Source organism: Macaca fascicularis, chromosome 12 (genome assembly GCF_037993035.2).
Source record: "Macaca fascicularis isolate 582-1 chromosome 12, T2T-MFA8v1.1".
In the NCBI taxonomy this organism is placed as follows: Eukaryota; Metazoa; Chordata; class Mammalia; order Primates; family Cercopithecidae; genus Macaca; species Macaca fascicularis.
This window is the reverse complement of record NC_088386.1, coordinates 90,055,375-90,081,774: the sequence shown is the minus strand read 5'-3', so window position 1 is coordinate 90,081,774 and position 26,400 is coordinate 90,055,375. Positions and strand designations below refer to the sequence as shown.

Below are 26,400 nucleotides of genomic sequence, written 5' to 3'. Positions count from 1 at the left end.
AAAACTGACAAATGGAATCTGATTAAACTACAGAGCTTCTACATAGCAAAAGAAACTATCATCAGAGTGAACAGGCAACCTACAGAATGGGAGAAAATTTTGCAATCTATCCATCTGACAAAGGGCCAATATCCAGAATCTACAAGGAACTTAAGCAAATTTACAAGAAAAGAACAAACAACCCCATCAAAAAGTGGATGGAGGAAATAAACAGACACTTCTCAAAAGAAGACCTTTATGCAGCCAACAAACATAAAAAAATGCTCATCATCACTGGTCATTAGATAAATGCAAATCAAAACCACAATGAGATATCATCTTACACCAGTTAGAATGGCTATCATTAAAAAGTCAGGGCCAAATACGGTGGCTCATGTCTGTAATCCCAGCACTTTGGGAGGCCGAGACAGGTGAATCATGAGGTCAGGAGTTCGAGATCAGCCTGACCAACATGGTGAAACCCCATCTCTACTAAAAAATACAAAAATTAGCCAGAAATGGTGATGTGCGCCTGTAATCCCGGTTACTCAGGAGGTTGAGGCAGGAGAATTGCTTGAACCAGGAGGCGGAGGTTGCAGTGAGCTTAGATTATGCCAGTCTACTCCACTCTAGCCTAGGGGACAGAGCAAGACTCCATCTCAAAAAAAAAAAAAAAAAAAAAAGTTAGGAAACAACAGATGCTGGAGAGGATGTGGAGAAATAGGAATGCTTTTACACTGTTGGTGGGACTGTAAATTAGTTCAACCATTGTGGAAGACAATGTGGTGATTCCTCAAGGATCTAGAACCATAAATACTATTTGACCCAGCAATCCCATTCCTGAGTATATACCCAAAGGATTATAAGTCATTCTACTATAAAGACACATGCACATATATATTTATTGCAGCACTATTCACAATAGCAAGGACTTGGAACCAACCCAAATGCCCATCAGTGATAGACTGGATAAAGACAATATGGCACATATACATTATGGAATACTATGCAGCCATAAAAAAGGAGGAGTTCACATCCTTTGAAGGGACATGGATGAAGTGTGAAACCATCGTTCAAAGCAAAGTAACACGGGAACAGAAAACCCAACACCTCATGTTCTCAGTCATAAGTGGGAGTTGAACAATGAGAACACATGGACACAAGGAAGGGAACATCACACACTGTGGCCTATTGGGGGGTAGGGGGCAAGGGGAGGGATAGCATTAGGAGAAATACCTAATGTAAAGTTATGGACTGATGGGTGCAGCAAACCACCATGGCACATGTATACCTATGTAACAAATCTGCAAGTTCGGTACATGTATCCCATAACTTAAAGTATAATTAAAAAAATAATAATAAGAAGAAGAGTGTGGTCTATAAGGCAAGAAGAGAGTTCTCAGGAGAAACCAAACCTACTGATATTTTAGTCTTGGACTTACAGCCTCCAGAACTGTGAGAAAATAACTTTCTGTTGTTTAAGCTACACAATATACAACATTTTGTTAAGGCAGCTCTAGCAAGCAAGTATAAGCCTACCTATAGGAGCATTCACCTGTATTAGTTTGTTAACCTTCACAACATTATATCAATGAATCTAGTCAAATTAAGCATCCCCCTTCTAAAGAAGAAGAAAACAAGACAGAAAAGTCAAGTAAATCTTTCTAGTTCACACAGCTAGTAAATGATATCACTGGTATTTAAATGTAGATGATTGGATTTTATAACCTTTGAGTTTAACCATTTGACTATGGCTGCTCTTTGGATTTTGTTTATGTATGTTTATATTAATCTAATATACATCCATTCCTCCATTCATTCATTAATACACCTATTCACCTGCCTTTCTACCTGAAGATTCAAAATATTTGTTTCTTTTTGGAATTTTTGATATATTTAAATTGCATATTATGTATAAATGGGTAGAGTTCAATAATGCATTGATTTGAGAAAGAACTATGATGTAAATTTTTCTTTTTTAAAATTGCTTTTTTTGTCATTAAGTCATACAAGGTTCTTCTAATTTTGGATATTATCTCTCTATCAGATATATGGTTCTAAAATATTTTCTCCCAGTCTACAGGCTATCTTCTCATTTTGTGAATTTCGCCTTTACTGTGCAGAATCTTTTTTAATTTGATGTAGTCCCACTTGTTTATTTTTGCTTTTGTTGCCTGAGCTTTTTGTAGGATATTCAAAAAATTATATCCAAGGCCAACATCAGGTTTTTCCCTAGGTTTTCTTCTAGCAGTTTTACAGTTTTGGGTCTTACTTTTAGGTCTTTAATCCATTTTGAGTTTATTTTTGTGTATGGTAGAGATAGGGGTCCAATTTTCTTATTTTGCATATGGATATACAGTTTTCTCAGCACCATTTATTTAACAGGTCGTTGCTTCTCTATTGTGTCCTCTTGGTGTCCTTGTTGAAAATTCATTTACTGTATATGCTTGGATTTATTTCTGGGTTTCTTTTTCTGTTCCTATGGTCTCTGTGTGTGTTTTTATGCCATTTCCGTACTGTAGCTTTGTGACATAATTTGAAATCAAGAAGTGTAATGCCTCCAACATTTTTTTCTCAGGATTGCTTTGGCTACTCAAGATGTCTTGTGTTTTCATATAATTGTAGAATTTTTTTCTATTTCTGTGAAAAATGCCATTAGTGTTTTGATAAGGATTGTGTTGAATCTGTATATTACTTTGGGTACTATGGACATTTGAACAATGTTAATTCTTCCAATCCATGTACACAGGTTATCTTTCTATTTATTTGTATTTTATTCAAATTCTTTAATCAATGCTTTATAGTAAAATACTTCATCTCCTTGTTTAAACTTATATCTGAGTATGTAATTTTTTGATGCCATGTAAATAGGATTTTTTAAAAACCCTTTTTCAGGTAGGCCATTATTGGCGTAAAAAAATGTGATTAATTTTTATGTTCATTAGAAATCCTGAAATGTTAGCCCAGAAACAAATAACGCCATTAAAAAAAAGAGAGAGACAAAAGACCTGAATAGACATTTATTCAAAGAAGCCATAAACATGGCCAACGGCTAACTGAAAATGTGGTCAACATCACTAATCACTAGGGAATATGCAAATCAAAACCACAATAAGGTATAATTTCACATCTCTTAGGAAGCCTATTAGTAAAAAGACAGTAGATATCAAGTGTTGGCAAGGGTGTGGAGGAGAGGAAACTCTCTCATACAAAATTGGTAATGATATAAATTGGTGTAGCCATTATGGAAAACGATATGGGGGCTGCTCAAAAAATGAAAAGTTATCTACAACAAACTTAAACAAATCGGTAGGAAAAAACAAATAATCCCATCAAAAAATGGGTTAAGGACATGAATAGACAATTCTCAAAAGAAGACATACAAATGGCCACCAAAAAAACAACAACAACAACAACATAACTAATGATTAGGGAAAAGCAAATCAAAACTGTAATGCAATACCACCTTACTCTGGCAAGAATGGCCATATTAAAAAAATCAAAAAAACAGTAGATGCTGGCATGAAGGCATTGACCAGGGAACACTTCTACACTGCTTGTGGGAAAGTAAACTAGTACAGCCACTATGGAAAACAGTGTGGAGATTCCTTAGAGAACTAAAAATAGAACTACCATTTGATTCAGCAATCCCACTACTGGGTATCTACCCAGAGGAAAAGAAGTCATTATACAAAAAAGATACTTGCACATGCATGTTTATAGCAGCACAATTCACAATTGCAAAATTGTGGAAGCAACCCAAAATGTCCATCAATCTATCAATCAATGAGTGGGTAAAGAAACTGTGAGATATATATATATATACACACACACACATATACACACACACACGTATATATATCTCACACACATATATCTCACATACATATCTCTTACATACATATATGTATATATATCACATATATATATATCATCATATACGTATATGATGGAATACTACTCAGCCATAAAAAGGAATGAACCCATGGCATTTACAGCCACCTGGATGAGATTGGAGACTATTGTTGTAGGTGAAGTAACTCAGGAATGGAAAACCAAACAATATTTGTTCTCATTGACATGTGGGAGCTAAACTATGAGGACACAAAGTCATAAGAATGATACAATAGACTTTGGGGACTTGGGGGTAGAGGTGGGCATGTGGAGAGGAATAAAAGACTACAAATATGGTGCCGTGTATACTGCTTGGGTAATGGGTGCACCAAAATCTCATAAATCACCACTAAAGAACTTACTCATGTAGCCAAATACCACCTGTACCCCAATAACCTATAAAAAATTCCAAATTAAAAAAATTAGTAATAGAACTACCATAGAACAATCCTTCTTCTGGGCATACACCAAAAGAAATAGTATTAGCATCTCAAAGAGATACCTGCCCTTTCATGTTCATTGAGGCATTATTCAAAATAGCCAAGATATGGAAACTAAATATCTGTTAATGAATAAATGGATAAAGAAATTGTAGCATATATATATATATATATATGTATATATTTACTTTAATTATATTACCCATTAGTTAATGGGTAATTTAATTATATTTGTTTTAATTATATATTTATATAATTAATTATATATGTAACGTAAGTATTTACTTTAATTATATATATTTGCTTTAATTTTATTACCCATTAATTAATTTGCTTTATTATATTACCTATTTCACTGTATGTAAATATGTCAAAACATCATATTGTGTGTGTGTGTACATATATAAAAAATATATATATAAATATATATATATATAGTGGAATATTATTCAGCCTTAAAAAAGGAGCTCCTGACATTTCTGACAATATGGATGAATCAGGAGGACACTATAGGAGTGAAGTAAGCCAGACCCAGAAAGGAAAATAGTATATAATCTCACTTATATGGGAAATCAAAAATGTAACATTTGGATTTATAGAAACAGATGGTAGAATGTTGGGTACTAGGGATTGCTAGGGGGAGAGGACAGGGAAAATCAGGAGATGTTGCCAAAGGGTATAAAGTTGCAGTTATGTAGGGTGAGTAAATTTAGAGATCTAATATACAACATGATGAGTATAGTTGATAATACTGTATTGTGTACTGGAAATTTGCAAAGAGAGTAGATTATAGCTGCTCTCACCACAAAAATAAGGTAACTATGTGAGGTATTAGATGTGTTAACTTGCTTTATTATATTACCCATTTAACTGTATATAAATGTCAAAACATAGTATTGTATACCTTAAATATATACAGTAAAATATATGGAAATCTATGAAAAATAAGATTCATGTATAAAAATAAGTTGAAATGTTTTAACCTTACTTGCTGCTTTCACATGATGCATAATCACCATACAAAAAGAAATTTATAGCTTTTGAAACTTATTAGTTGAAAATCCTTCAAAATTGGCATGAAACAAAATATAGCAGTCTCTTCCCAGTGATTTGAGGGATGTGAAATGCTAAAAGATACAGGATTTACCGAATGAATGTTTACATAATCATTCTCAGTTACCACCTTTTTAGTTTTCAATTCTTGGTAAGTTATAAAGATTATTTGTGAGGCTTTCTTGCTGGCCAATACTCCCAATATTCTGTCATTCTTATGCTTCTGTCATCCTGTATTGAAGTTTGATGAAAAATAGTGATCCAGACAAGTTTGTACTTGTTCAGTAACTATCCATTGATTCATTAAAACAGATGTTATCTTGTAATCATTTAAAAAATTATCTCTTGAAAACAACCATTGTAAGATTCAGTCTATTTAGACTTCCAATATTTAGTTAAAATATTAGAATATCACTGATAAATTTTAAAACAATTACAAATGTAAATGAGGTATTATATAAAATATTTTAATTCTTTTGATTGTTCTGAGTATTGTAAATGTAATTAAACCTGAACAAAATATCTGTAAATTTGGATTTAGTTATCTACATTAACAATTCAGCTCTAAATCAGTCAACATGTAAAGTATATAGGTTCTGCATGGTTTGCATGTTGACTGTTTTAGAGTATTTTACCCATACTCACACATGTCATGTGTAAAATAATTATAATTGACCCATGTAAACCTAAGTGAACCCCAAAATATACTGAAATAGTAGTAACTTTATTACTTTTTACTATAGGACCAAATGTTCATATATGTTGATAGATCCTTTACAATAATAAGATAATGCTGTACATCGAAGTCAGCAAATGTAAGAAGTTATGCCTGAAAAATTTGGGGTATACACAAAGAGAATGCAAAAAAATTAATGATGTCAATAGATAGATGAGAGGCCGGGTGCGGTGGCTCAAGCCTGTAATCCCAGCACTTTGGGAGGCCGAGACGGGCGGATCACGAGGTCAGGAGATCGAGACCATCCTGGCTAACACGGTGAAACCCCCGTCTCTACTAAAAAAAAATACAAAAAACTAGCTGGGCGAAGTGGCGGGCGCCTGTAGTCCCAGCTACTCGGGAGGCTGAGGCAGGAGAATGGCTAAACCCGGGAGGCGGAGCTTGCAGTGAGCTGAGATCCAGCCACTGCACTCCAGCCTGGTTGACAGAGCGAGACTCCGTCTCAAAAAAAAAAGAAAAAAAAAAAAAGATGGATAGATGAGTCTTTTATTGAAATCTTTATACAATTTAAATATTCGGTGAAGCCTTGCTGTCTAAATATTGTGAGAGGGTAGCTTGAATTCTTTAAAATATAATAGAAATGGGGGGAAGAAAATTAAGTCAAAGCTAATATTTTTTTTCACATGTGGCCATACAGTGAGCCTGTCCAATTTGTAGTTAGTAACTTAGGTTTTGATACTGAAGCCTAAATAGTCAAAGTGATGACCCAAAACCTGACAAATGAGTCCTGCAAAGTGTTTCTGCACCTTAGAATGTCATAGAGATGGAAACATAGTTCAATTTCCAAAATTAAGAGCAACTTGAAAATCTGGAAAGCTAGGTGCCAGAAGAAATTTAATAAGACTCAATTACATGACAGCAATGAGGGAGCATAAATTCAAGAGCTTCTATTATCAAGACAACAAAGCAACAATTACTAATACCAACAGGAGCCTAGTGTAAGCCCAGGATATACGTTGGTCCTCTGGGAGCATATATACTTCTATAACCCCATTTATACATGTAACCCCATTTTCTCTAGACCTTTCCAGTTGCTGCATTCTAATATGTTTCTAATAAAAACAATGCCGCAAAGGTCACCAGCTAATGTCCTTATGTGCATAATACAAGATTTCAATTCACTGAGAAAAATTCTCTTTTTCCTCAGCCTGAATTTTTGCATTACATGTACTTGTCAGGATGTTCATCTTTTTTGCACATACTTTCTCACATTTGTTGTTTGCTACTGATAAAATTTCATAAAGGCATTACTTCCCAACTGACTCTGTTGCTGCTGCTCTTTCTTAGTGTTTTCATCCCTGTACAGTCTCTGCATCTAAGTGGTTACCCAAATTCTTCTTTATCCCCCTCATGTCTCTCAATTTTTCACTACTTATTTCCCGTTTCTTCAAATTTAAGAGTAATACTTTGTTCTCTCTTCACTTTTTATTATCCAGCATGTAATCAGTTAAATGAGTAACTTCTAACTTTTATTTTTTAATTTGGACATCTCAGACATCCAGAAATTTGCAGAAATAGTACCCCAAATTTCTATATATTCCTTACCCACATTCTTCCCTCCACACTCTTTCATTCTCTCCCATCCCCTGTCCCTCTTGCTGTCTCTCTCTCTTTTTCTCTTATTTGAATTTCTGATATTATGTCTTCTTCCTCTGTAATACTCTATTGAGAGTAACACACTTAACATGTGGTGTTATGATCTAATGTAAAGGCATTTTTCAAGTTTTGGCAACTGTCCCAATAATGCAATTTATAAAAAAAGAAAATGTTGGATCATGCATTGCATTCAGTTTTTATGTCTCTTTAGCCTCTTTACTTTGGGATATTACCTTTTGCTTTGAGAGAACAAGTCAAGGACTGTGCATAAAATGCACCTTAATTTGAGTTGTCTGATGTTTCCTGATTCAGATTGTGAATATTTTATCAGGAACACCATAGAAGTGATGTGTTATTTTCAATGCCTCATGTCAGTTAGCATAATATATCAAGATGTCTCATTACTGTCTATGTTAACGTGTTTTTTTGTTTGTTTTGTTTTGTTTTTGTTTTGTTTTGTTTTGTTTGTTTTTTACAGAGTCTTGCTCTGTCGCCCAGACTGGAGTGCAGTGGCGCGATCTTGGCTCACTGCAAGCTCTGTCTCCCGGGTTCAAGCCATTCTCCTGCCTCAGCCTCCCGAGTAGCTGGGACTACAGGCGACCGCCGCCATGCCCGGCTAATTTTTGTATTTTTAGTAGAGATGAGGTTTCGCCATGTTGGCCAGGATGGAATGGTCTCAATCTCCTGACCTCGTGATCCGCCCGCCTCATCCTCCCAAAGTGCTGGGATTACAGACGTGAGCCACCGCGCCAGGCCAACATGATCAGTTTTTAAAGTTGCTTCTGTCTGGGTTTTCCAATGTCTTATGAGAAGTTCTTTTGAGACAATGTAAATACTTTTGAATCTTCAAAATTTCACTCACTACTTTTAGTATGCACTATCAGTTTTGCTTGCATTAATTTTGATACTGATAGTTGCCAAATGGTTTTTTGACTATATTTATTATTTGGCCCTCTACTATAAGAAAAGGCTTTACAAATACACACACATACACACACACATGGTCAGGAGATCAAGACCATCCTGGCTAACACGGGGAAACCCCACCTCTACTAAAAATACAAAAAATTAGCCAGGCATGGTGGCGGGCGCCTGTAGTCCCAGCTACTCGGGAGACTGAGGCAGGAGAATGGTGTGAACCCAGGAGGCAGAGTTTGCAGTGAGCCGAGACTGACGACAGAGCAAGACTCTGTCTCCAAAAAAAAAAAAGAAAAAAAAAAAATGAAGGATGGATTCTATAAACCTAGGTATTGTCACACATAGTTAAGCATTTACTCGGTCTACTTAAAGAAAAACAAAAACTTAGCCACTCTTATAGATTGAATAATAAAAATATAAAGTCCCAAACCCCCTGTGAATGTGGCTTTTCTTATTTGGAAATAAGGTCTTTGCAGATGATCAAGTTAAAATGAGTTCATTGTAGTGGATCCTAATCTAATGTAATCGTATCCTTATAAAATGGTACATTTCAGCATAGAGACAGATACACATACACACCCTACTATGTGAAAGTAAAGGCAGCAATCAAAATGGTGTATTTATATATATATCCAGGAACATGAAAGAGTGACAGAAAACCACTAGAAACTAGGGAAAAAGTGTGGAGCAGATTCTCCCACACGGAAATTGGACTCAACCCCGGTGGCTACCTAGATCTCAGACTTCTAGCTTCCATCCTGAAACAATCATTTACTGTTGTTTTAGGCACTCAATTGTTGATACTTCAGTATATATGCCGGGTAAATTAATGGACCCACATAAGTAGGATGTTATCAAATTTCCACATTATATTCCAGATTTATATAGGTCATAAATATTGTTAATATTTCTCTCTCTACTTAATTTGTTTGAGAGGGTGGGGAAAATGTGATATAATTCATTATGTACTTAATGATTCAGATATATAAAATATCAAGCATCAATACCAGGCATTAGAGTCAAAACAAAGTGCAGGAAAAACTAAGATATTTAAAAGTAGGGCATCATAGGAAAACAGAATATATTGTACTTAGGTAAAAATATCCATCTTAGAATTGAGCAATTTTTGTTAAGTAAAGAAGAAATGTTTTAATGACATAATGTAAATGCTTATCTAACTAATGAGAAAAACTTGACAAGCAAAGGGTTTAGAGACAAGTACAAAATTCCATTATTTTGAAGGTAAGTGCTTCTGAATTTATTTTGAAATTGAATTTGGTTTAATTAAACAAAAGTACTCTCTTGGCTCTCTGAGTATACAGGTGGGAATCAATGAAAGTCGTTTATCATTGGGTTCAACTTATAAAATTTTCATGGTGAGGTTGCTTCCATATTTTAAAAATAAACACTAAAATTAGAAATTGCTGTAGAGTACAAAAAGGAAATAAAATGCACTTTAATTCCTTAGAGAATTTTATTCCCATTAGAGCATTTTTTTCATTTTAATAAAATATAACACATTTCATAATTTAAATAAAAAGTTTTATGTTGAAAATAATAAATCTTAAATTCACATATTAAGAACTAACCTTTTAAAATTATTTGGTATATCAAAAATCTTAAAGCACCAATGCATTTGCTGAAAGACTACCAAATAAGAGATTCTGAAAAATATCTAATAAGTGTATTTGCTGAATTATCTCAACATGAATGTTAATTATTTAACACTGGTGAAAATAATGCTTGGAAGGTTCTAATAGTTTTATAAGAAAGTTAATCTAAAGTTATTAAGCCATTTTATGCCACTTTTATAGGAATATTATAGTAATGTATGAAGTGGCATATATAAATTATTTCTTAAACTGTCAAGTGGTATATGAAAATGAGCCATATTATTACTTTAGTTAAACCAAATGACCTCATTAAAATGCTCTCTAAAATGTAATCTATGAACAAGTTTTTTTTTTTATAATTTCTGGGAACTAAATAATTTCTGGAGTATCAAATACTAGTGCTTCTCAACTTACAATATGGTTACATCCCATCATAAGTTAAAAATACCGTAAGTCAAAAATGCATTTAATGCTGGCAACAGAGTAGACAGTCCTAGACTTAAAATGGTTTGACTTATAATTGACTGGCTTTAGGGTCATGCAAGAGCAGTATGCGTTTAGTAGAAACTGTGCCCCCATTGTAAGTCATAAGAAGCTAGGGGCTTACAATGAGGGTTGCATCCCAATAAACCCATTGTCAAGTTAAAAACTGTAAGTTGAAACATGGTAATTTGAGGACCAGGTGTACACCATGTTCTTAGGCCTTGCTGTGGTCTGAATGTCCCCTCCAAACATTATGTTGAAATTTATTGCAATTTTAACAAAATTAAGAGTTGGGACCATTAAGAAGTTGTTAGGCCATAAGGGCTCCACTGTCATAAACTGATGAATGCCATTATTGTGGGGGTGGGTTTCTTTTTGTGTTAGTGAATTACTTTTAAAAGGGCCAGTTTGGTCCTCACTCTTTCTATCTCTCTCTCTCACCCTCTCAACTTCTGCCACAAATGATGCAACAAGAAGGCCCTCAGCAGATACCAACCCCTTGATCTTGGATTTCTCATCCCCTAGAATCATTAGCCAATACATTTCTGTTCATTAAAAATGTCCCAGTCTCAGGTATTCTGTCATAGCAACACAAAACTGACTAAGACAGAAATTTGTACTGAGAAGTAAGGCGGCTGCTGTAACAGATACCTGAAAATGTGAAAGCAACTTTGGAACTGAATAATAGGTAAAGGCTAGAAGAATTTGGAATAGCAGGTCAGCAAAAGACTAGATTGCCAGAAACAAAATGATGAGGAGATTCTGGTGATGGCTCAGAAGAAGAAAGCTGTAGAGAAAGTCTCCAACTTCTTAGATATTACTTAAGTGGTCATGATTAGAATGTTGGTAGATATATGGACAGGAAGGGTCATTCTGATGAGGTCTCAGATGGAAAAGAGAAATAGCCTATTGGAAACTGGAGTAAAATTCATTATTTTTGAAGTGGCAAAGAATTTGGCTAAATTGTGTTCATGTCCTAGGATTTTATGAAAGACAGAATTTAAAAGCCATGAACTACTATGTCTGGCAAAAAGAAAAATCTAAGCAACAAAGTATTCAGGGTGCAGCATGACTTCTTTTAGCTACTTAAAGTAAAATGCAAAAGAAATGTTAAAGATAAAATTTATAATTAAAAGGGAAGAAGAATGGAAAGATTTAGAAATTTCTCAGCCTGACCATGTAAAGAATGAAAGAGTATGTTTGGGAGAAAGTACTAAGGGTGTAGCCAAGTGACCAATTGCTAGAGTATAGTATGAATAATATGCAGACATATTTAATTCATCAAGACAGTGGGAGAATGACCTGAAAGGCATTTCAGAAATCTTCAAGGTAAGCTAAGGCCTTTAGTGTAAGGTTTCTGACAGGTGCTTGTAGAATCTCAGCCTTCGCTGCTACACCACTTCTCTGCTACCTGCCTTCTGGCACAGTACTCCTCTGCCGCTCCAACCTTGGCTTGAACTAGCCCAGGTGCTGTTCAGGCTTCCATTCTAGCAAGTACAATTTATAAATCTTGGAGATATCCACATGGTGATAATTCTGCAGTCTTACAGAATGCAAGAGCTATGGAGGCATGGCTTTTTCTACCTAGATTTCAAAGGATGTTGTGGACAGCTTTGGGGCCCAGCAGAGACTTATTGGAGGGGTGGAGGTGCTACAGAGTCCATACTAGGGTAATGCCTACTGGAGCTATGGAAACAGGCCTGCCTCCGAGTCCCCACAACTGTAGAGCTACCAGTGTGCAACTCCAGCTTCAGAGAACTCCTACCCAGGACAGCTAGGCTCTGTAAAGGGATGGGGCTGCCTGAAGGCTTGGGGGCCCAACCAAGCCAGAGAATGAGACTGCTTGAAGACTTGGGGACCCCACCCCTGCCCCAGCACCTGGAAGATACAACATTAAGTCTAGGAGGATTATTTGCTGCTTTTTCCTCAGGATCTGTTACTTTTTTTTTTTTTTTTGCCTGTTGCTCTTGTTGGAATGAGAATATCTATCCTGTGTCTTTGAAGTTATTAGCTTGTTTAATTTTACAGGTCCATAGCTGAAGGGAGAGTTGCCTCAGGATGTACCGTGCTTTGACTTCATCCATATCTGATTTAGATAATACTCTAGACTTTGAACGTTTGAGTTGATGCTAGAATGAAATAAGACTTTGGGGGCTATTGTGATGGAATTAAAATATATTGTATTTGAGAAGGACATGAGTTTTGTAGGAGCAGGACAAAATAATACAGTTTGAATGTCACCTCCAAAATTTATGTCAAAATTTAATTCCCATTGTAACAGTGTTAAGATATGGGACTTCTAAAAGGTGATTAAGCATGAGAGCTCCATCCTCATAATGAATTAATGTTGTTATGACAGGAGTGGGTTCACTTTATAAAGGAGTGAATTCAGCCCTTGCTCTTTTTTGCTCTCTCTCATCCTCTACCATAAGATAACTTAGCAGGAAGGCCTTCTCGCTTGATGCCAGCATTTGACGTTAAACTGTCCAGCCTCCAGAACTATGAGAAAATGAATATCTGTTCTTTATAAATTGCTAGTCTCAGGTATTCTGTTATAGCAGCACAAAACAGATAAGACAGGCCTTATGCTTCCGTGTTTTTTATTCTCTTACTCTCTAATAAGCTCCTTCTTTTTTTAACTACTTGTCAAATATCCCTTATTTAATTGGTTTGCAACTTAAGTTTTATTTTTTTAAACTTTTCTGATTTCCTCCACTCCTACATCCACAAGCAAAGCAAAGTACTCAACATCCCAAGCTCCTGTTATATTTTGTTTATATCTTATTTGTAATATTCATGTTGTAACCATCTGCAAACATGTCTTCTTCCATCATAAATGTAATTTTAGGATAAGGAATTTTATCCAGATTGTTTTCATATTCTTAAAATGTATTATAGTGCTTGGTGCATGAGAGTCTGTAGAAGGATGTTTACTGATAAAATAATAAAGTCATGTTCTTGTTACATATTAGCCAAAGGTCACAGGTTATTTATATGTACATTACTCATCCCCACCAACAAACTATCAGTGTTATAATTCTTCATAGATAATTTGTACGTCTTGGGTTTCCCAGGACAATCAGGGTTTACATTAATTGTTCTGGCATTCTGTTTGGCTGAGCTTTTCCCAGATTTATCATTTTTTTAATAAATAATATTATTTATGGTTATGTTAATATAAGTTAAATAGTTTGACTTAAACCAGAAATACATATTTGTATTTATGCATATTTGCATTTCTAGTTCAAGTCATCATCTCATCTGGTAGTACATGAGATACAGAGCAGTGAATATTTTCTTGGTTTAACCAATTGTTACATCTGAAAGATGAGCAACAAAAATGTGTTTCTCCTTCTATCTTCTAGGAAAAGCAATCAACACTTCAATTTTAGGAACAACATGCTGATAAAATGAAATGTGCTCCAGCAAAGACCAATTAAAACAGTTAACTTTTTCTGGCATGTGGGGTTGGGAAGTATTGGATGGTGTTGCTTCTGCTGGCCAGTTGATTTATTACTCTGGTGCAGTCAGATGTACCATGACCTTTCATGGCCAGTGCTTGGTACTTAGTTGAAAAAGATCTTTTATATATATCTCCACAATTTCTGGGATTTATTCCAAATAGACAGGCTCTAGACATGCACCTTTTAATGTGCTATTTGGCTGGGGTCATGCCTTCCTCTGGAAGAATTCAGGGGCAAATTTATATTGAGACCCCATAACTCGACCTTGAATAGTATGTGAAGGAAGAACACACACAAGGTAGCAGTAAAAATATCAACTACATGGAGACCCTGAAGTGTCCTTGATAGTCTATAAATATCAGTTTTCTTTTCCTTGTTTAGGTGTGCTCTCAAAATCATTTTTAGTTTTTTTCACTGAGCTAGTTATACAGGTCAAATTTTCAGAAGACTTCAATTCAAGATCTAATACCACCCTTTTCTTATTAATCACTTCTCTTGGCTGTCCTCATTGCCTTCTGGGGTTCCACAGGCATTTTTACTACTGTGGACATTTGGAAAACAAAAGTATACTTTAATCATGCTCCCTGAAACTTTATAAATATAGCACTTTGGCATATTACATCATTTACTAAATGGAATGAATATACATACTAATAAATGAGAACTTACTAAAAGATTAAGTAAGGGTAATTAGGTGGAAAAGGATAAATAAAAATACTAAATTTTTCATTAATATATTATTTTCACCCAAGAGTGGCTGTTTAATCCTGAAAAAAAAAACTGGAAGATGCTTATTTTTTATATTGTCTTTGCTATTCTTGAGAAAAGCTTGATTAAGAATGATAAACTCAGGAGGATCCTCTACTGACCCCAAACTCAGTGCCAGACTTCATTTAAAGTTACAGAAAACTAGGAGGTTTACTAAGAAACAATGAGGAAATGCTGCTAGTTTTCTTCTCATAGCTTCCTTTTTATATCTTTTTTTAAAAATCTATAGAGAGACATTTGTAGTCCTGCGGCCTGTAAAAGTGATGTTTGAATGTATTCTGCAAACTTGCAAAGCTAGTAACTCATAAAATATTCCTAAAGTTGGCGAGTTTCATAAGATGAAAGGTTCACACAGCTCTAACAAGTAACTAAAAAGGAGACTGGTGTAGTAGGCACCGATACAGCAGTTTAAACCTCATGCTGCACACGGGGCTGCAGTTTGAATTCTTATTACGGACCAGGAAAGATAACACACCTACCACATTTATCCTTCATTGGTGTGTTTAAGAGTAATAGACTTTCCTGCAAAGTAATGAAAAATATGAACAAAATAGCTCTAGCCTTTCCTCTTAATTTTTTCCTTAAAGGAAGATTATTTTTTGTCTATAAAGAGAATTTTCACATTCATATTTAGCTCTTTTTGCTCTAGCTTGAAAAACGGGTCTCTAGTTTCTGCCAGCACTTGTAACCAAGGAGAATGATTACAACATACAGGTTTCACTGATTGGTTGGAACTGAAAGCTGCACAGATTGATTTGGAGTCCTGAAACCATCTCTCTATTTTCTAATCTCAGTTGTTTCTGTCAAATGCCGGTATAGAACAATCATATCTGTTTTGACTGACAGCATAGCTGACAAGGAAGATCATCGTCATATCATTAGTATTTAGGAAAAGCTATGAATATATAGTCTCGTGTCACTTAACAACAGGTATATGCAATCTGACAAATGTGTTGTTAGGCAATTTTGTTGTTGTGCAAACATTATAGAGCATACTTACACAAACCTAGATGGTACAGCCTGCAATACACCTAAGCTGTATGAGGTAGTCTATTGCTCCTAGTCTACAAGCCTGTAGGCAGCTGTAACACAATGGTAAGTATTGATGTATATTAACATATCTAAACACAGAAAAGGTGCAGTAAAAATACAATTATAATCTTATATAAAGGTGCAGTAAAAATACAGTGTTATAATCTTATGGGATCGCTGTCGTATATGCAGTCCATCACTGACTGAAAAGCCCTTCTATAGTGAATGAGTATAATATTTTATTTCTGTGGGCATATATATATATATATATATATATATATATAAATAAACTAGTTACAAGCACAATTTAGCAAATTAAATAGATCTACTGTTAAGAATTTGTTTTTATTCATAATTTCCCAAACTACTTTGAGGTAGTATCCTAAATAAGATGAGGAACTAAATGAATAAAATATCGTATCTAATGAATACACATTAAGATTTATGTGATAAGATTTTTAAAATGCTTAAAAATAATTATTACCCTTACAGATAATATATAACAGCCTAATTAGACTGTGTCTCATATACTGAATATATAGAAGCTCAGTTAATATGTATTTACTTAAGCAATCTAAAGTTTTCCATTTCATTTTGAAAATGTACTGGCTGAACTACCATGGCTAGTAGCCATCTCTCTCCTCTACTCTACACCTTCTGGACTTCTCACTTCACCTAATGAGAACAAGGTTAGATATTGTAATTAAAGACTGAAGATGAGTTTTATGTAAAAAAGGTGGAATACAAATCAGCCAAAAAAGTCTCAAAGTAAAGACGTTGTCTTTACATCATACAGTGTCTGTATATGTTTTAAATTAAAAAAAAAAAAACTTTTAATATATGGCTACATTTTTTGCTGCTTTATGGTTTCCCAATTTAACCTAATTTTTCAATTGACTAATTGAATAATTGTCCCAATCAAGCAAGATAAAGAGGCTTCTTGTAGAGAAGTATTATATATTCAGCATAAAATAAAGATAATTTTAATATAGCATAGTAATGGCATCGAAAATTATATTTTGATCTTAGAATATTTTAAACGTGTCTTTGGTTTCTTTAATTTAGAAATGCTCTAACTTAGAAACAAAGCACATAGAAAATTACAATTGCAAATAGAAAGAGGGCAAAAAAGACTGACCTTGTATTTGCCAAGTTTTTAGAGGTATATTAAAACCTCCACCTGGCATTGCCTATTGCCTTGATTAATACTATCCTCCCCAGAATTTGATGTGAAAAAAAGATTCTACTATTAAAGACTGATACTGTTGTTTTGCAGGTCTTTGCATAATAAATAATAAATCAAGCAATATCCTGATGAGGAATTACCTTAATTTCATACTATTTCCTTTTTCCATTTTATACTTTACTGTGCAACATTTTATTAATATTTATAAATAGATATAAGTGAGAAAGTAAAAATGGAGGCCCTCACATTCATGACCTGGACTGAAACTCTCAGCTAAGTCCTTAAGTCTTAGGTTGTTGAACATAAACTATTTCACAGAACCCTAAACTAAAATAAGACTATTCAGTGACCAAGTTGGACAATGACAAAAACAAGAACAATCCTTAATTTTATCTAAGCATAAACAAAACAGAAACATTGTCCAGGTCACAACATACCAGATACAAGTGACTGTTGTTTCTTCAGCAGTTACTTTATCCTCAATTACATTAGCCTCACTCTAGTATATCATCCATATAGGTAAGATTTGGTGACATACCCAATCATAAAATTGCTCCCATTTCCTGGTAACAGGCAATCCAGGGCAGTCTTGCTTCCTTAATTTCTTCCCCAAATAACCAAATCCCAAATGATACAATAGGTTCTTTTAATACCCTCTAACTGAGGTAACCTCACATTTCCCCATTGTGTGAGGTATTTATTGCTGCAAACAAGAATAAACTCAGGGGTGTTCCTGGTGATCTTTGGCTATAGGATATGGACACAAGAAACAGAAAATTGATTCTAAGTGTTTAAAGACTTTATTGTGATGGGGAGAGGTATTAGCTAAAGTCCTGGGAGAATATAATGCAGGAAGATAAAGATAATAGGGAATCCAAGATCACATTGTCTCTCCTCCTAGAATTGTATGCAGCTTCATACTAGAGAGTGTTATAACTTATTGATTAAATTATCCAATTCCGTGAAAGTATGCTGAATAGAAGCAGGAAAGCTGTTTCTGTATGCTCAGTTTAAATTACAATTAAGTTTCCAGCTGGAGATCCACAAAATATAGTAGAACCCTCACAGGGATGGTATTCGCCTTGTTCTATTTTAAGATTCCATAGCAATATCACCTTATAGTAACAGCTGTTTGTAGCAATGGGATTGGTATGAATTTTTCTTCTACTGCCTGGCAAGTTGAAAAGCTATAAAGTATTTTCAGTTCATTTCAGGTTCAGGTATCCCTAGGAGCAATTGTCTTCATTCAATCAGAAAGGAAGGTACTAAGATTGCAAAACAGAGATTAAGTAACTGAATGCAAACTGCTGTTGGTTGAAAACTCCAACTGGGACTTTATTGCCAAGCACCAGACATTAGAAGATCTGTGACTAAATTAGCCAGAGTAAACATCCTGAGGTACAAAACTAGTGCCAGCTCACTGAGCTATCAAAAAGATAAGTGGGTTGACAGAGGGGCTGAAGAAAGACATAAGTAAATATGGATAAATTCAATACCTGTTCATATATTGATGGACATGATTTGAAAAAAATATGTCAGAATCATAAATTCAGTTATAAATATGCAGAATAAAATTTTTGGAAGGTTTATGCTCTTGTTAGGAAATAAATAACTATATTAGGATTAATATTACATATTTAATTTGAGTCTCAATATAAGAACCCCATGAAAGTTGTTAAAATAATGAAAGTAATGCTGATTTAATAATTAGACATTGAAAACTTACATCCTCAGTGGCATTATTTATTAAAACAAGCACAGAGAAAAAATATTTTCCTTCTCTTCCCCTGCTATACTTTTTAAATCTTAAATTCTCAGTTTAAAAAATGTGTAGTTATAATATGCATTCTAAAATTATAAAAATTATAATATTATACTTAATGACCTTTTTTTCAAACAGAAAACATATAGCCAGGACTCAGATCAAAAGTCAATGTTACCATCATCCTAGTTTCTGTCTAGTAACTATTTTAATATCTACAATCTAATTACATTCTTTATAGAAATGGTATCCTCTGCCAAAACTAAGATGAGTAACTATAATTGTTGTTGTTATTATTATGATTTGTAGTAGTACTAGTAGTAGTGTAGTATGTAATGTCTTAGCTCCTTGACATGTTTGAATAGAAAGTTCATAAAATAACTGAAATTTCAAGCATTTGAATTTTAATCTTTTAAAAACTGTTTTTAGGTGAGTTTTTTCCCCCAAATTATAGGCTGTCATAATAAGTTTGAACTTTATCTATAACAATAGAAAGCCATTAAAGAAATGTATGCCCTAGAAGGACATGAGTGCACTTTTGTTTTGGAAAAATAAGACATTGGGGAATGTAGATGATGAGTTATTAAGAAGAAAATAGAGTTGCAGTAGAGAGAACCAGTTTAGAAGCTAGGGAATTAATACATTAAATAAATTATAAAATTTAAGGATGTCTCAATAAGTTTGAATGTAATGGAAAGTATTTAGCAATAAATGAAAAGAATAATCATATTTAAATGACTAATTTAATATGAAGATTTAGTGGAGAAAAGAGTTATAGTCTCAAGTTCTTGTTTGGTGGATATTCATATTATTAATGGCAAAAAAATATAAGTAATAGGTCAGAGCTAAAGGCTTATATATTTGAATAGTTTCCAGTCAGGTTGATTTTATACCAAAATAACTTTTATGAAAAAGAGAAAGTAGTAACAGTGCTATAGATTAATCTCTTGCCAAATAAATACTGAAAATTACAAAAATACTATTTTTCATTTGATTGTTAAATAGGCATATTTATCTTAATATTTCCAACCTGAGATCCTGATTCTTCCTCAAACCATCCCCTCCTTAATGTTCCCACTCAGTTATTGGTCATGTAAATTGTTGGGGTAAGGATTTACCACAGCACTGCGAGTTGTTCAGATAAAAAATTTTGATATAATCTTTAACTTGACTCTTTCTCATGACCCATATCTGTTTCATCTGTAAATCCTTTTTGCTGAACCTTTAATAAATACCCAGGATTCCATGTGCTTACCCAACCGATCGCTACCATACTGCTTTAAGTCACCATCCCAACTCCTCTGGATTATCAAAACAATCTCATAACTTGCCTTCCTACTTCTGCCCTTGATGCACTTTCATTTTATTTGCAATATGGTAACGAAGGTGATTCTGTTAAAACATTTCATATCATGTCACTTCTTAGTTTGGAACCTTCTATTTTTTTCTTACCAGATTTAGAATTGAAGCCAAATTTCTTGCTTAAAGTGAAAAGGACTACATTACATTCTTCCATGCTAATTTATCTTTTATTCTTTCATTACAGTCACACAGGCATGATTACTGCTTCTCAAACAAAGCTGGCATGCCCTCACCACAGGACATTTGAACTTGATTTTTTTTTCCTGCATGGAAGTTTTTTATTATTATTATTATTTTATAGAAAAATAAAAATGTATTTCTCACAGTTCTGGAGGCTGAGAATTCCAAGATCTAGGTGCTGGCAATTGGTGTCTGATGAGGACTTTCTTGCAGTGTCCTCACACAGTGAAAGGTGGAAGGCAGAACAGCGAAAAGGGAATGAATTCCCTCCAGCAGCTTCCTTTATAAATCTGCCTGGAGTATTCAAAAACAAACAAACAACAAAAATCACAGTTAGTTCTCTCAGTTCTTTCAGGTCTTCACACAGTTATCTGCTAAGCCTTCCTTGCTCACTTATATAACATTGCACCATTACTTAACCATTTCACTTCCTCCTTCCTCACTTTATTTTTAAAAACTCCCATAGGATTTAATAGTATCTGACCCATTTTTTATACTTTATTTTTATTTTCATACACACACACATACACATACACACGGTAATATTTATAAGCAAGGATTATTGTCTCTTGTCACAACTGCATCTCTAACATCTAAATATATTTAGTGTATATATGTTTAAGGTATAGATATTTAAAATTAAGTAAACAATAAAATGTGGCAATTTTGTTAAAAATTTATTGCCTATGCTTAGTGAATATTAATCACTATTTAAACAGATTTGGAGCTATCTTTAGTAAATCCTAAGAATATGAAATATTAATATTAATATCACTGAACTTTAAGTAATTGCTGTAAGGACCTACAAACATACGCACATGCAGTGTACAAACGTGAAGTCCCTGGCTTTGATATTGTACTATAGTTATATAAAATGTAATCATTGGAGAAGATTAGGTGGACAGTATGCAGGATGAATCCATACTTATTTCAAAGTGAAAAGTTTAAAAAGTAATTATGTTAGGCAGCTCTAACTTTTACTTAATAGGTACCCTCAATTAGTTTGTATTTATCAGAGAAATGCTTTGTTTTTCTGGTTTGCTTAATTCTTAGTTAAAAAATAACAAACGATTTTATTGCAGAGGAATATTCCTAATGCATTCTTTCACTCTCCTTTGATTTTTATTATTATTATTATTAATTATTATTTTGAGATGGAGTCTTGCTCTGTCACCCAGCCTGCAGTGCAGTGGCGCAATCTCCGCTCCCTGCAAGCTCCGCCTCCCTGCAAACTCCCCTCCCGGGTTCACGCCATTCTTCTACCTTATCCTCCCAGGTAGCTGGGACTACAGGCGCCCGCCACCACGCCCGGCTGATTTTTTTAGTAGAGACGGGGTTTCACCTTGTTAGCCAGGATGGTCTCGATCTCCTGACCTCGTGATCCACCTGCCTCAGCCTCCCAAAGTGCTGGGATTACAGGCGTGAGCCACCGATCCTGGACTCTCCTTTGATTTTTATTTAAACTAAAACTAGCATGACAGTCACATTGAAAAATTCCTCATGACAAAAATCTCTTATCAGGAAAATATGTTTGAGACACATACACATTGACCCTGTCATTGTCAAGCTATTGAAGGGGTTGCTTCTCATAAAATATGCACTTTTTACTTCAGTACTTCAACGGTACTTTATGTTTATACACTTTAAACATTTTAATTGCTGAGTCATTTAAATCTTTCAAAATGTAAGTAATTATTTCAAATATTTTTATATTGGCTAAAACCAATTATGTTCTATACTGTAATGCAATCACTTAGTTGTTTCTTGGGTGTCTAGGACTAAATATTTTTAGATGACTTTTAATTATTTTACCAGAGTTGCCTATATTTTTTCTTTTACTCGCTTTCATTTTCTTCTGTTATGTTCACTTTCTTTCTTCGTTTTCCTCCACTGTTTCCAATGATTATTAGCCACAGAAGGAACACTTTGTAACTTCCCTGACTAAATAATGTCTCTTACTGCTTTCTCTTTCAGGAAGTGAATACTTATTTTATCTGCATCAAAATTGTATGAACTGGAATGACATTTATTTGTCGTGTGTCTCCTGTAAACTGAAACAGTTCATCAATTTTTCTTTGTCTTTCCTTATTTTGAAATTATTTTTGAGAAGTGAAGGTCAGTTATTTTGTAAACTTTCCCTCAATCTGGATTTATGTGATATTTTTCATGATTAGATTTACTTTATACATTTTTAGTGAGAATGCTCTGAAAGTGATTTTTTTCTTTTGTTCTCAGTAAATGAAATCAAGAGGAATATAATACTGATTTTTCTCAGTATTAGTGATATTAAATATCATGTTTTTAAGGTGGTGTCTACTAGGTTTCTCCATTACAAAGTTATGAATTTTAACTTTTGGATTTATAAGAAAAAAAAGAAATGTATTTTGAAACTGCTAGAAAAGCTTGATGCTCATCAAATGTTCACCAACAATCGTTATTAGCAACCATTAAGTATTTTCTAATTCCACTTGTATCTTTCCATATCTATATATCTATATCTATGTGGATATAAACATAGCTATCTTCCTATCATAAGGAAGAACTCTCTTTTTCTTTACCTATTTATTTGTTATATATATCAGTTTGGATTCATGAATTATTATTTTATTCAATGTGTTAAAAGCAATTACTCTATTTCAATTTGCAAATTTTCTATTGATGTATCTGTCTGTCCATAGTGACGTGTCCATTTATGTCTACAGAACCTTGGGAACAAAAGTCAGAGGTTTTGGTATTTCAGGAAAGTAATGCTGTGTATATTACATATCCCTTGAAACATGTGAGTGACCACATATTTTGACAGTGAAATATATGAATATTCAAACTAAATATGATTATAAAGACTGTATATAGCATCCTAGTCAACTCGAATCAGATTTAACCATTAAGTGAATAACATTTTGGTTCTCAAAGGTATAGGAATTTAGAATTCTGAATAAGGCATTGTGAACCTCTGCCTGGTTCTCCTTCTATTTTGAATAGTGTATTATTTTATATTTACAAAATGCATGTCACCTTTATATTGTATACTGTTTAGGCTAACGGTAAAATCTAGAGCTTAAATATGATTATGAAGCTGTCTTAGGAGTTAGAGAAATTACATTAATCTTGGATTGTATATTAATTAAAATGTATACAGAGTTAAAAAGCATTCAGGAAAAAATGTTTAATAAATTTTAAAGACTAAGTTAATATCTATGGAAACCAAAGAAAATTAATTTATATTTTCGGATGTTTGCATCACATATAAAAGTTTTATTTAGATTTACCTGCTATCTAATAAGTTGTGCCACTGTACAGTATGAATACCATCTTGGAGATTTCGTTCTTTATATAAGATTATATAAACTTGTAAAAAATTACATACTAGCTGACTAAAAACATGCAAGGTGGTTCAGGTAGGAAAGAAAGGCAAATCTGATAATTTTATATTAAAAATTTACTCTAAGAAATTATCTTTCTTAAGAAAATTTTATAGCCATAAAAGTATTCATAAAGCAAGGTATACTGGGGCATATACAGGGTTACCTGAAATTAATTGCAGGACCCGATAAGTAGGTTACTCTCTAGTTACAAGATAAAACTTGATAAGTTTCTTTCCATTACCTTGCTTTTGAGTGAGGTGACAGGCTACTGGATGAAAACACTGCAACCAGATGAATGGAAAAGTTGTGTTGCCAGGGAAACCTCCTCCAGGAGTTGTGTGGTCCTCATGTAGCTCTCCTTTTTTCCTTACAGCAGTAGTTCCTTCATGGTACAAAGAAAAAGATCAAGACTAACATGTGGTCATAAAAGAGGAATGTATTTTATATAAAATATCAGTACCCTACATCAATCTATTACTACTTTATGGTCTCTAATAACATGTAAAATAACTTATTAAAAGGAAAAATTAGATCCTTCATCTTTGTGTATATTATTTAATTTCACTGTTGCCCTCAAGGCTTCCATTAAATGTGTCGTATCTTAGATATATAAAGTTTAAATTGGTATAGAGCTATTATGATTTCTACCTTTTCTGTTTTTAGTGGCCTACTGTGTCGATGCATTATCTATAATAGTTCCTCATACATTAGTTTTAATTTATTCCTGGAAAAAAAGAACACCTACATGGTTTGTCTAAAAGCATTTTTCCCTGGGATTAAAAGGATTGCCATTTTTACATGCTGGTCTGAAATGAAAATGAATAAAAATGAGACCTATTTTCATTTTCCAAACATGGCCTTTGAAGTTTTCAAAGTGAACCTTGATAGAGAATAAGGCCAGATAAAAATGTTATTACAGCTCTGGCCTCAGGAAGAAAAAAATCAAAACAGAAATTTCCCATGGTGATTCCCTTTCCAGAGAACTGATCATTAAACCATCATGCTGTTTGACATTCTTTACAGAAGTATGGCATTGCTTCGACTGGAGTTTAATTTGAGGAATTACCTTTTCTGATTTTTTAATACTGTAACTTTAAAAGGAATAAAATAAAGACATTCTGCCCATCACAATGAGTGCTCTCTGTACACAGGAAAATACCATTTCCTCTTAAATCCCAAAGGAATAAATCTGGATTTGAAACCACCAGGGAGCTATATACCCTGACAGAATTGTTTTTACTAAATTGCAATTGAGCATTTACCACCAGTTTACCTTCTGGACATTAAAAAAAAAAAAAATCATAAGAACTCGCTAGCTTTCCTTTTGTGTAGATCTTATTGAGAACATCAGTCAATGTATGGAATAGCTTCCTCTTTACAGTATCCCCAAGGAGAAATTCCTCTCAAGCCTCACTATTGGCAAAAGGTATATATCTTTTAAACAACTGGCTCCCATCCCTCCTCACTTCCCTAATATTTTAGATACTGTGTTTCTAAATTTCATCCTGATTGCTTTGACCATTAGGAAGTTTAGAGAAAACATTTTGGTATATCTCTGCACCTACTTAGCGCTTTGTGGTAGGCATTTCTATGAGCTATTCTTAACCCTTACTGTTTCCTTTTCCATGATTTACCTTCTTCTGTTACTCAAGTATTCTTTTTTAATATTGTAGTCATTTTAAACATAAAATAAATTTAAAAATTAGGTAGGTGTATAAAAGGATGTTTTGACTTTTGTATGTAACCAAAATTTAAAATGCTTTCTTTATAACTAGTGATTGCTTGATATAATACTAATTGGATTAAATTTATTTTCCTATTACACATTGGGGGTATGTGGGGGTGATGGGGAACTATTTAATTCCTGACTCTAGACTCTTGTTTAGCTTTGTCTACTTCTTAATCTTCTTATACTTTAATGAGTGTCATAATCTCAGTAGTTTCACATTCTTCTCAAGCTATGCTATTCACTGTTCCTACAAGTACTTTTAAATGTTTTATTGCATAGTTTAACTTGAGATTTCAAATAATAAACTGCCCCAAATTTAATTACTCTATTCATACTAATTGGATATGGTAATCAGCGGGTCTCTCAGAGGTGTTTTATCTTGATGTCTAGGGGCATAAGCAGTATACTATTGGTGTTAACAGAGAACCACTTCTGGAATGCATTTCTGTCAAACGTTATTTCAACACTTAGAGAAGTCTCCAAATAATAGTTTGATTAGTTTCAGATATAAAATAAGAACTAGTGAAGAAAATTGAGGCATTGAGGAGTGGCTGATATTTATTGAATATTTACTATATACCAGCCACTAGGTTTTCATATTTGGCTTTAAAAAAAAAAAAAGACTTTTCTTAGCTTTGGAAGAGCAATGATATATTGACGTATCTCTGTAATGTGCTTTCCTTCAACAGACACATAAATTATCTGTGAGATAATAGTAAGATAGGCAGCTATAAAATGGCACTTTTAGGAAAGACCTAAAGTTCTTATTTATTCTTATGCTCTTATTTGTTCTTATGTTATTTTGAGAATGTTAGAATCTAAAACTTTCCTTTTAAGACT

At 33.7% G+C, this 26,400-nt stretch overlaps 1 long non-coding RNA gene across 2 annotated transcripts in view; it reads right to left on the bottom strand.

Annotated features, from left to right (window-relative positions):
- The window catches only part of LOC135966585 (uncharacterized), a 275,133-nt gene that overhangs the window by 177,810 nt on the left and 70,923 nt on the right, over positions 1 to 26,400 (bottom strand). For both annotated transcript variants that reach the window (XR_010580009.2, XR_012420974.1), the window contains exons 3-4: positions 24,073 to 24,213; positions 20,611 to 20,760 (exon numbers count right to left, since the gene is read on the bottom strand). This is a non-coding gene — a long non-coding RNA (uncharacterized lncRNA). The remainder of the gene's footprint in view (positions 1 to 20,610; positions 20,761 to 24,072; positions 24,214 to 26,400) is intronic.